We start from the raw sequence: 12,037 nt of genomic DNA, 5'->3' as shown, positions 1-12,037 counted from the left end.
CAGTCTGAACACAACTTTTTCACTATTTTGAAGCAACTCCCTCATTAGCAGATCTTTTAAAGAGTGACCATCCTGGAGACACTTAACCTGTCCCCACAAATGGGGAGATACAGATTGGATGGGTGGAACACAAGGTGGTTAAAATTTGGTTGGATCACTGAGCTCGAAAGGTAGCAGCCAACAGACTAAAGTCTTAACTGGCAGCCCTTTATAAATGGTGTTCCTCAACAAACAGCCAGTACTGATGCTGACACTGTTCCACATCTTAATTAATGCCCTGGCTGACGGCATGGAGAGCTCCCTCAGCAAGTTCAGAGACAACACCATGCTGGGGTGAGCGGTCAATACACTGGAGGGCAGGACTGCCCAGCAAGCTGGAAGAATGGGCTGAAGGAAACCTCATGAAGTTGAGAAATACAAATAAGAGTCCTGCACCTGAGATAAAAAATACTCATTGTCAGCACAAGCTGGGGACTGACTGGCTAGAGAAGCGCTCTTCAGAAAAGCAGCTGGGGGGTCTTGGTGGGCAGTAAGGTGAACAGGAATCAGCAGTGTGCCCCTGCAGTGACAAAAGTCATCCACATACTGGGCTGCACTGGGAAGGGCAATAGCCAAGAGCTCAGGGAAATGGCTCTTCTTCTCTTCTTGGCACCAAGGAGGCTGCATCTGGAGCACTGTCTAATTTAGCTGCACTCCCCAGAAAAGACATTGACAAACTCGACAGAGTTCAGTGGAGCACCACTAAGGTGGTCTGGTCACTGGAATACATGATGGAAGAGAAGAGAATGAGGGAACGGGGTTTGTTTAACTTGGAGAAGAAATGGCAGTTAGTGGGGGATCTGATTTCTACCTTCAACTACCTAACTGGGGGGTTACAGAGAAGATGGAGCCAGACTCTTCTCAATGAGTATGAACAAAAGGACAAGAAACAATAGGCATAACTTGCAGCAAGGGAAGTTCTGATCAGACAAGAAGAAAACATTCCCCACCATGAGAACACTAAGCATGGCATCAACCTGCCAAGCTTGACTGGAAAAGGTCCGAAACTTGATCAGAAAAATTCACAAGAAACCTACCTTTGATTCTGGCCCTGCTTGGAGCAGGAGGTCAGACAAGAGAGCTCCAGATCTCCTATGCAACCTAAATTACTCTTCAGTTCTAAGAAATCATTATGAAGAAACACTGAACGAGATTTTGCCCACTAGCCTACAGAACTCTATACCTGTTCAGTGATAACAAGTACTTTAGACTCAAAAGCTGTCAATAAAATACCTTCCACATGACTAAAAGATCCCTGTATCTGCAATTAAGGGAGAAAAAGAGTAAGAAAGAAAACACTAGAGCTTTCACTGCTATTTGAAACAGAACAATAGAAACTGGAGACTCATGGTATACAAGTTATCATACAAAAGCTCTGCAAGAAAACTGTGAGGAATTCAAAGAAGATACGTACTGATAGTTCAAACAAACAAAATCAAGACTGCCTCTCCCTACCTGCTCTTCCCACCGCAATAAACATGAGTTGATGCCAAGAGGTGTTTCAGACCTGTCCAGACCAGCCTTCATTTTGGTGTTAGCTTCTTCAGTTGTCTCACGACAAAGGTTCTCTGTATGCAGACATACCTTTCATACATACTTCCTACTCTCTCCCACTGAAGGTATAAGAGGTGTTAATAGATCTAGAGAAAATGCCTGCAACAATATACACAGACAAGTTTTTTTCTTTTTTTTTCCCCCAAAATAAAGTGAAGCACTCCACAAAGTGAAGCACTTAGATACAGTTCAAATGAAACCGCCACCTTCCTCCAAGTATCCTGTAAAATGAACCCCCTAAAATCTGACAAAACAGATACAACTATGGTGTACAAGAAGGTCAATGAATGCAAACTACAGTGTTTTGTGCAATGTGGACATCTGTCCACCTGGAAGCAGCAAGACCCAAATTCACTTCACCCAGACAGACAAGCAGCCCGCAGATATCCGTCTTTGTCACACTACAGCTATTTGGAATAATCTTCCTAAAATTATAACGATCAAACAACAGTCACCTTCAAGCAAATGGCTAATTGTTCTTTTAATGCTGGCTGGCACGTTACCCAGTTTACCTTAGTAAGTAATGTTTCTAGTGCTTATCTGCTGCATTTTCTGTCATGTTTTACGTTTGAGTGCTACCTCTCCTCTCAGAATAATCCTCACAGCCACATTTTACCGGCTTTAGAAACGCATGAATAACTATATCCTTCACAGAAACAGAGGGATAGTACATACAAAATCAGATGCCTGGAGCGTAACCACTGCAGGGAGGGAGACTAGAAGGTCTCTCATGAACTACAGCTGGGAGGTCAGATCAGGAAAGCACAATTGCCCAAGTTGCAATCGAGCTAGTCATGGGGAAAGCCTTGGTGAGAGCAGCTGGCAAGGACCTTCACCTTACAACGGAGAGGCACTATTCTGGAACAGTCAGTGAAGATCCATAATACACTCCTGTGGAAAAGATAGCACTTGAGCAAGAAGAGCATGTGCCCTGTTTTTACAGTGGGTAAAAAAAAAAAAAATCATAGAATCATAGAATGGTTTGGGTTGGAAGGGACCTTAAAGATCATCTAGTTCCAACCCCCCTGCCATGGGCAGGGACACCTTCCACTAGACCAGGGTGCTCAAAGCCCCATCCAGCCTGGCCTTGAACACTTCCAGGGATGGGGCATCCACAGCCTCTCTGGGCAACCTGTTCCAGTGCCTCACCACCCTCACAGTGAGGAACTTCTTCCTTACATCTAATCTAAATCTACCCTCTTTCAGTTTAAAGCCATTACCACTTGTCCTATCACTACACGCTCTTGTAAAAAGTCCCTCTCCAGCTTTCCTGTAGGCCCCCTTTAGGTACTGGAAGGCTGCAATAAGGTCTCCCCAGAACCTTCTCTTCTCCAGGCTGAACAACCCCAACTCTCTCAGCCTGTCTTCATAGGAGAGGTGCTCCAGCCCCCTGATCATCTTTGTTGCCCTCCTCTGGACTTGCTCCAACAGGTTCATGTCCTTCTTATGCTGGGGGCCCCAGAGCTGAAGGCAGCACTGCAGGTGGGGTCTCACGAGAGCAGAGTAGAGGGGCAGAATCCCCTCCCTCAACCTGCTGGTCACAAGAGACAAAGCCATAATGAAACCTTCCATGACAAAACACTTTATCTGTGCTGCTGTCAGAAAAAAAAGAAATGCATCCATCATATCCCAAAGTCTATATATGAGAGTCATAAAATTGTGTCTGTCGGCTCAGTACACATAGGTGCCAGATGGAGCACTGCAGGCAAGTTTTGGGCCCTGCAGCTCAAGAAGGACATGGCCCAGCCATTCCCAAAGTCTGCTGGAGAGGACTGAACTGCTCTCTCTGTACAGTAACAAAAGGGCAAGAGGTCAGCAATTTTCAATTGCAGCGCAAGAAATCAAAGTCAGAAACTAGGAAAATCTTGGTAACGGTAAGAACAATGAAGGACTTTAAAGGATCACCCAGGGAGGATGGGGAAAGTCCGTCACTGGAGGCTTTTAACAACTGTGTTGGACAAACATCTGCTGGGAAAGTTTAGATAGATCTGACCCAGTCTTGGGGCAGGAGGTCAGATGAGACAACTTATTAAGGTCCCTTCCGGCCCTGCTGTTCTTTGCTTGTAACAGAAATATGACAACAGAACATAGCAGCAGCAGCCCCAGAGCACACGAGCTTCCCTAGTATCTCCATAATACATCGGAGAAATGCTGTGAGATCCTGTGTGCAGCAGTCACCCGTTCCCACATGGTAACTTCTCCCTCCGTTCCTGGAGGAGCAATACAGAGATAACACAAACAATCGGTCTGACAGAACAGGCACGTGAACAGGAGCCCCCCAGCACAGCCTTCCCAATGAGACAGCCCCTCTCACATCCCGCAGCACGGGGACGGTTGTTAACAGGAGCCCACCTGCACTTTTTCTCCCATTTTGCCTCCTTCACATCTCACCCTGCTGTCAGAGGAGCTCTCTTTTTTCTCTTTAGGCCTTTATTCTGTTCCTCCCTGGAACATTTTCATGTGCAAGCTCTTCAGGACTGGATCCCTTTCACCTTTCATGTTTTGGGGAAGCCCTGAGGAAAATGTTTGTACTTCTAACAGCAAAAAAGCTTGCAGATCGTCTGCTTGGCATTACAGACTCCCATCTCCCCTTCAGCACTGACTGTCCCTCTGCTCAGCTGGGAGCCTGGCATGAGAAATCCCACCTGCATAAACTCTTCATGCAGAAACACCTAGTTAGTACTGACCCTTCGGTCATCCCCAAGATCTGCAACCTTCAGTGCTTCCTACCGGCTTGCCCGTGGCAGCCAGCTATTGAGAGCAAAGCTGACTTTACGTAGCGCTCTCATCAAAACTTTGGATCCTCTCCTAATGCTCCGCTGTGCCGCACAGGGAGCCCACCGCACAGTCCTGGATCTCACCCCAAGGGAATCGGGGGACAAAAAGGGTAATGACCCAGTGCTTAACTCTAAAGCCCGTGGTCACATTCAGCCCTTTGTCCAGTTCTCTTCGAAGTCCAAACAGAGGCACCAGATGCTATTGTATAACTGGAGCAATGGTGTGAGCTCCCCATGACTATAAAGGGGACATCTAATTTAGTCTACTACATTACTGGAAGCACTGTGCTTCTGCAAGCATTAATTAACGCCACATAGTGTTCCGTGAGATCAGACCATCCAAGCAGCAGAGTGTAAACTGCAAGCCCCAGAGTACTAACCTTTATCTCAGGGTTAAAGCTTGACCTATCAACTTCAGCAGCACGGGGATTTTAGGAGTTTTTGCTTCCTTGCGTGCCCCCCACAACTCCTCCTGGCTCATTCTTGTAAATGCAAAGCTGATCTCCAAGCTCTCAGTTGCATCTGTCCATGGAAGCACGCAGTGAGCAAGATGACAGAAGTGGTCCGAGGCAGAAATACCCACTTGTGTGTGCGTGTGTGTGTTTGTAAGTACACCCCAGAACATCTGAGGGCACAGTTTTGCAGTCCCAGGAAATCTAGATCTAAGTTTGCACTGTCCTTAAGAAGGACAGTCCTGACTGTCTGTGTAGTGCTGACAGCAGCAGTCATGGGACGGGCCAGGGATTGGATCCAACTGAAAAACAACCCTATAAAAATAAGTAATAATCTGCTGCCAGGTGTGTGGGTTCCCTGATCCAGATCTCTCGCCCACAGTCGCACCAGAACACACACAAGAATAGGACCAACCCTTTCACTAGAGGTAGCACCTTCAATTTGTATAAGTCACCCGTAAGACTGGGCCCTGATGGGGGTGGAGAACAGTTATGCAAGAGAGGAAACAAGCAGTCGGAGACAGGACAGCACAGTGAAAAAATCTTAATGCAGTTTCACTGCTGAAGCCAGTGTCTTGCAAAATGACGCTCCTTCCAGCTACCCAGACTTTCCGAAAGGGTCTATGATTTTTAGCAGTCCAACCAAAGGATTACCAGACACGCTAATGATGCACATCTTCCTGGCAGAGCCCTCTGGGATCACAACTGTGGCTGATTCCAAAAAAGAAAATCCTGTTAGAAGAAGATTGGAGATCAAAGCAGGAGGTTACACCTACATCCTGGAACATGCATGCCCATGGGACAGAAGAATTTTTAATTCCGTTTCAGCCTAAATGTCTGTCCGTCCAACAGAAACATTAGGTTAGGACGCTTGAATGTTACACCTGTACAATCTCTTTGGGAGAAAAACCATTCTCCACCTGCCCTGCAAAATGAATTAAACTGAACAGAGCTCTTATAAAGGAAGAGAAATCGCTCCTTTCCTATGCAATTCCCAGCTTAGGGACAAGCCAGGACTACCTGCTTAGCTTAGCACAAGGTATTTTCTGGGTACTTTAGCTACAATGTAGGTCGAGTAGGTACTTCACAACAGAAATGATCCAAACCAAAGCGCTTTATTTTTTTTTTCTGTCCTCAAAGTGTGCAAACATCATCATATCCTGTCCAGTATTTCAGTCATTCCAAGCATGCCAGCAACCTACGCTGTTAAATGCCACTCAGCTAAATCTAGAGGACACGCTTAAGAAAAATCTGGCATTATGCAGAAAAATTAATGATGAAGAAATGAATAAATAACTATTCATTCTTCAGAAATTATCTACATCCATTTAGTTCTCTGCTTCGTCAGCCAGGAAAACAAATATTTTCATATGTCTTAAAAGGTAGTTCCTGCCTTTGAACTCAGTAGGTACAAAAAAAAAAACAAACAAAAAAAGACAAAATGGTTTTTAATGACATTTTCAAGCCATTATAAAGACTTTGCAGCCCTTTAAAGACCTACTGGATAAAAGAAATGCAAGTGACCAAAATCGAAGATCCCCCACAAGCTTAAATTGTCTTTATTTACATCAGTTCAGCTCTCTGCGCTCCCCACAGCTGAGAGTCTGCCTCGCTTACTGTGACCTCCATTCTGCCACTGATCTGCTCCGTGGCCTCCAGCTCTCTCCCTTCGTCCTTCTACTCTCAGAAGCGAGATAAACGTGGTCTCAGAGGGTGATGTGGAAAAGAGCTCCAAAGAAGGAATATGCGACAACGAAAGCCCTGTGTAAATCACTACTCCGGGGCTGCAAAATCTGTTTCCCTCAGTCCCAGCAAGCTCCCAGCCGCCATCATTTTGAGTTATCCGAGAGCACAAACAATAGCCGTCTTGTTTTACCGAGACTTAAAGGATGGCCTGGTAGCAGAGAACTACCCTGAAATAGCTCAGGGATCAAACTCCAGTGTGAACATCAGGGAGGGGCTTTTTGACCCCTCTTGCATTACATTCTTGCTGATGAGTTTATCTCACTACCTTCAGAGCAACCCAGGCCTTCCTCAGTGCCAAAACACTCCCTGCCGCATCCATCCTTACAACCTCATGTCCCTGGCCCCAAGATGTCACAAAACAAAAACTCTACTCGCCACAAAAAAAAAAAAGACACCAAAATTGCACTTAGAACCAAGGACATGATTAAAATTCACCAAAGCAACACCACTTTTTAAAAATCTCCTGCATTAAGATCTCCAGAGGAAAAGGTCACCAATATATGCAGTGCACCTCCTAAAGCAAAGGTCTGTGTCATGCTGATGTCAGGTTCAGCCTGCAAACAGGTTGTTATAAAAACCCTGCGTGCTGTGTTACCCGCAGCCAGGGCGGGCAGCGTAGGGCTGCCAGTTGAATCCCCACCACCTGCACCGTTCCTCCAGCCCACAGTCCAATCCCTACCCCAGGGTTCCTCAAGGGTGCTGGCTCTGGTACTCAAAGCCTTTTCTTCCCATACAATGAATAAAACATGCTGTATGTTTTGGTGATGTGATGGACACACTCTGGTCAGGTGAAGGTAAAGGACAGTGCCATGAACTCCATGAAGAGCATACGCCCTGCACAGCCAAAGAGCAATACCACTGCAACACCAGCTGATGATATCCTACTTCAGAAAAGCCAGTTGCATGTGTCAAGTTTAACCTCAAGAGGCTTTATTACAGGTTGCAGTGGACTCTCAGAAGGTACAGGGAGGAGCTGAACCCCACAGGCTCCCCAAAATATGTTCACAACTGTACACAGACACAAACACAGGACCTCAAACTCAGGTTCTTACAAAGCCGCTCTCCAGAGCAGAGCCACACATCACGTGCAACAGCCGCACCACATCAACATGCTCTTCAAGTGCCACAACACACATGGTGCTAACTGGAGACACCACGAAGTTTTACTTTCCAAGTAGTTCATATTCCCACCCACAGTATTTCTGGAATCTTTTCTTAAAATAAAAAGAAACCACAGAAACATTAGATTTAAAAATAAAAGCACAGATTTGTAACCAATTTCCATGGTGACTACTACAAACTCAAGTGATATTACTGTGCGTACACCCACGTGCCCTCTACGCAGAGCATGGAATACCTGAACACGTCAAAGCCAAGACATCAACAAGAGCTGATGAAAACGGGACACATCGTCAAGGCTGGTGGCTGAAAATTTTCATGTTCCCTCAACAGGAACACTACAAAGATGATAACACGGTCTGGAAACACCACAATGTTTTGTGACACCATTTGTTAAACTATTCACTTCTCAGGAGTCCATAATACAAGGAATCAGTGGCATTCGGTTTTCTACGGTTATGCTTCTATCCCCTCGTCACAGACCTGCTAGCACACTTGGTGTGCAAGACGATTTGAACCCCAGCTCCCACCAGCCAGGAGAGAGCACCTTGCTCACCAGCCGTGGTGGGTTACTGTCTCCTTCCCACATTACTACTGTGCTATAGATTAATTTTTGCACCCAAGCAGAGCAGGACATACCCTTAAGCCAGATGGTTTAGACGTTCTCTTGAGAAGGAAGAGTTCAAGTCCATTCTTCACCCACTTCATTTCCAAGAGATAATCTTTATACCTGTCTAATTTATTATTTGCCACTCTAACACAATGTTTTAGCTCACCAACAGAGCTAAAAAAATCAGTTATTTAATTTCCGTAGACTTGACTTCATTAACTTCTGGAGAGGACTAATGTTTGTGGCCACTGGGAAAGGATATTTCTACATTTTCCATTTTCTGGTCTGTTAATTACAGTTACTGAGAGAAGGAGACAGCAGTTAGATTTGTGAAATACAACAGGCTATATTTTAACATTTGTCAAAGGCACAGAGAAAATAACATCTATTTCTTTTTTATATAACCCAATCATACAAAGTAAGTAAATCCACATACTTCAGAGTCAGCATCGCCATTCTCGTCAGACCCTCATTTGGGCCAGCAGGAAATCAGTTGGAGAATCTTAGATTTCATTCGAAGGGATTACTTTTCTGTGAGATGACAGTCACAGAAAACATGAAGCGATACAACTGGGGTTGAGAGGACAGGCAGCTACACTTTTGTAGCAGGCAGCAGGAATACACCACATGCAGGAATACCCCTCCAAGCTTCTGAGGCAGAGATGGGCAGGAGTCCACTACCTTTTGCAGATGGAGGATTGTGAAAAACAAAATCATACTACTTGGCTAAGGTGGAGACCGGTAAAAGAGCACCATCACACCTTTTAGACCAAAGGGTCCTGTAGGGAGCCCATAAGCTATAGGTGTCCTTCTGCTTGTGAGGGATGTTAGCAATTTCACAGAGCTCTCCAAACTCCACCTCAACCTCTCCGTCCCCACCAAGTCAACTGAGATTCCCCCACCCCAGGAAAAGACTGTGTTTCAGAGACACCGCAGTTCACTTGTGACAGCACTCGGGCACATTTTGGTGGGAGAGACACAACAGAGAGAAAGCCCTTCAAGTGAAAACCAGAGAGGGCTATCCAGCAGTGCTTTCAGCAACAGCAGAGACAAGGACAGGGGCTCCCAGCACACATGCGATGTGTTCATGGTGTTCCAGCCACACACTCCACCATTTCAAGAAAGCGTGGCACAAAGCGGTACAGCTCAAGAGCAGCCGCTCCACCGAGCCAAAGGATTGAGAAGGATAAACAACCACGGCGCCCAACATCAGCTGGCATTTTCAGGACTTAAAGACCCAGACCTCTGCGCCTATTTCCACATATAGTTTGGCCAAAATACTAGCGAGATGCTCCTCTAAACCCAAGGATGCCCAGGTAAACATTTGAGCAGCTATGCGATGATTTGGATCCAGGCACTGAGTCAGACCCAAGACGATCGGTTTTTTGCCAGCTTAGTAGTCATCCAAATCTGTTTCCCAGTCCGCCTACCCACTCCACAACGGGGGTACAAGGGAAAGGCAGTACTGTCTTTTTTAGAGGCAAAGCCAGCTGAAACTACAGACCTTGCTACTCACTGAAAAACACCATATATCTGTTCCACAGCAGCGCCACAGAAGATTAGTAAGTGCCGGGCTAACAATCTAGAAAGGGAAAAGGACCTAGGCGAGCAACATGTTATCACTAAGTCAATAAAAAACATTTGTAAAAGATTGAAAACATACAGCATTCTTGCACAACGTGCAGAAATGCTCCTAGGCTGATTTCTCGTCCTCCACTAAACCTGTCTGGTAACTGCGGGAACAGGACTGTGTCGTACAGGCTAAGGGAAAAGTGGATCAACAGGGTGAGCTAAGGACAGAGCTCTGGATTCGACTCTATTTGTGCAGGATCACAGAGTGGACACGCATTAGGCGATACATATGGTTTCACTTTTATGTAAAGCTTGTGTTTACATCTAATATATCAGGGCAATTACAGCTGGTCCCAGCACTGGATCTGAGACAGCATGCCTATACACCACGCAAAGGATTTTTAGGGGCGATCAGACAGCAGGGATCCAGTGGACCAGCTGTATTTCTGGGGCTGAGGATGTAAATTGCTAAAAAGCTTTGTTTTGAGGTCAGGTTCAGTAACTGACAATTGGCTTTGTGCATTTCGCTACTGCGCGTCCGGGACTAATCCCTCATCCACCACAGCGATTTAAAAGACGGAGCAATTCTGCAGAAGTCAATGGATTTGACTGAAAACACGAGATCGGTATGAACTGCCAAGCCCCCAGTATTGTAACAGCTTTGTATAAACAAGAAACACCAAAACGCAAATGAACTGCAAGTCTTCACAGCTCATAATTTACATCCCGCCTCGCACATCAGATTATGGTGACTTTCCTACTTAACCTTTATTCTTCATGTCATCGCCTAGAAACGCTGAGGCAGAGAAAGCGGAGGCACGCGTGGACGCACATCGCGTGCAAGCGACACGCTGACATAAACACACGGAGAAGGAAAAAAAAAAAGCCCCAAAACACCCCAAAACCCCAACGCAACCGCACACATCAGCGGGCGCTCTGTCCTCGGCCGAGCCCTGCGCACCCGCAGCGAGGCGGTGGTCCTTTCCCCCACCCCTCCCCAAAAACACGGGTAGGGATAAAACCACCACCCGCTGCCTCCCGCTCTCCACCTGGGCTCGGCGTGGCACCGACCGGGGTTCCTCGGGGCTGAGGAACGAGGGTCAGCACGTTTATGAGGCGCTTTGTGAAGTTGGCTGTGTGGGATGGGGCGCCGGGGCAGGCCTCTCAGGCAAACACCCTCCGCTCTGCCCCACGGCGGCCACCCTCTCCCCACCGCAGGCTGGAAATCGTCCTCGGCCGTGTTATGAGGAGGAGAGAGCCGGGCTGGCCACCGCCGAGGTGGCCGCCGGCCTTCCCGCCAGCCCCTCGACGCCGGCGGCGCTGACAGCCGCAGGTGGCCGAGGGACAGGCCGGGGCACGGCAGGTGCCTGCCGAGGGGAGGACGAGGGGGCCGGGGAGCTGAGGGGACCCCTCGCCTGCCGTGCCCTCTGAGGAGGGGGGGAACCCCCGGCGGCGGGGAGGGGGCCGCCGCCGCCGCCTCCTCCTCCCCACCCGCCTCGTACCTCTCTCTGCGGTAGCCGGAGGGGACGGGGTCTCGCCGCCCGCCCGGCTCGCCTCAGCGCCTCGCTCCCCTCCCCGCGTCTGAGCGGCTCCCGGCGCGGCTGCGGCGGCGGCGGCGGCTGCTGGCACTGCGAGGCGAGAACCAGCGCCGGCCTGTTTTCCAGCCGCCTCCCCTTCGGCCCGCCCCGGCTCCGCCTCAAGGATCCCCCCGCCTCCTCCTCCTCCTCCTCCTCCGCTGCCGCCTCCTCCTCCTCCTCCTCCTCTCTGCTTCCCCCGCAAGCAGCGGCCCGGCGCGGCCTGCGAGGCCTGCGGGGCGGCTGGGTGCCTTCCCCCGCGGGGCAGCCGGCAGCCTGCCCGGGACAAGGAAAACCTCCAACCCAACCCAGCGAAAGGGCAAAGCCGCGGGGTTAATAAGTCCTCGTCTCCTCCTTTAGGACAGGGCTGGTAGGGGACGGCACTGGGGATCCCAGCATTAGCCCGCAGTGCCCCTCAGTCATACCACCCTGGCTGGTATGGGATATATACCCTTCAATACCGCTGGGCACTGAGCCTCCGCCATGCAGACCTCTCCCGAAGGTAGGGGAAAGCAACAAAATCTCATTTCTCTGTAACAAGCTGGGAGATGGCATTCAGAGCCCTAAAGCAGAGGGGACAGGGCTCTCCTGCTT

At 48.4% G+C, this 12,037-nt stretch overlaps 1 protein-coding gene across 2 annotated transcripts in view; it reads right to left on the bottom strand.

Annotated features, from left to right (window-relative positions):
* Positions 1 to 11,421, bottom strand: part of SMOX (spermine oxidase) — a 56,058-nt gene extending 44,637 nt beyond the window's left edge. For both annotated transcript variants that reach the window (XM_050895663.1, XM_050895662.1), the window contains exon 1: positions 11,372 to 11,421. The gene's annotated coding sequence lies outside the window, so the exon portion shown is untranslated. The remainder of the gene's footprint in view (positions 1 to 11,371) is intronic.
* Positions 11,422 to 12,037: the final 616 nt, after the last annotated feature.

Source organism: Gymnogyps californianus, chromosome 4 (assembly GCF_018139145.2).
Source record: "Gymnogyps californianus isolate 813 chromosome 4, ASM1813914v2, whole genome shotgun sequence".
NCBI lineage: Eukaryota > Metazoa > Chordata > Aves > Accipitriformes > Cathartidae > Gymnogyps > Gymnogyps californianus.
Note: the sequence above shows the minus strand (reverse complement) of the source record. Positions and strands in the feature narration are given on the sequence as shown.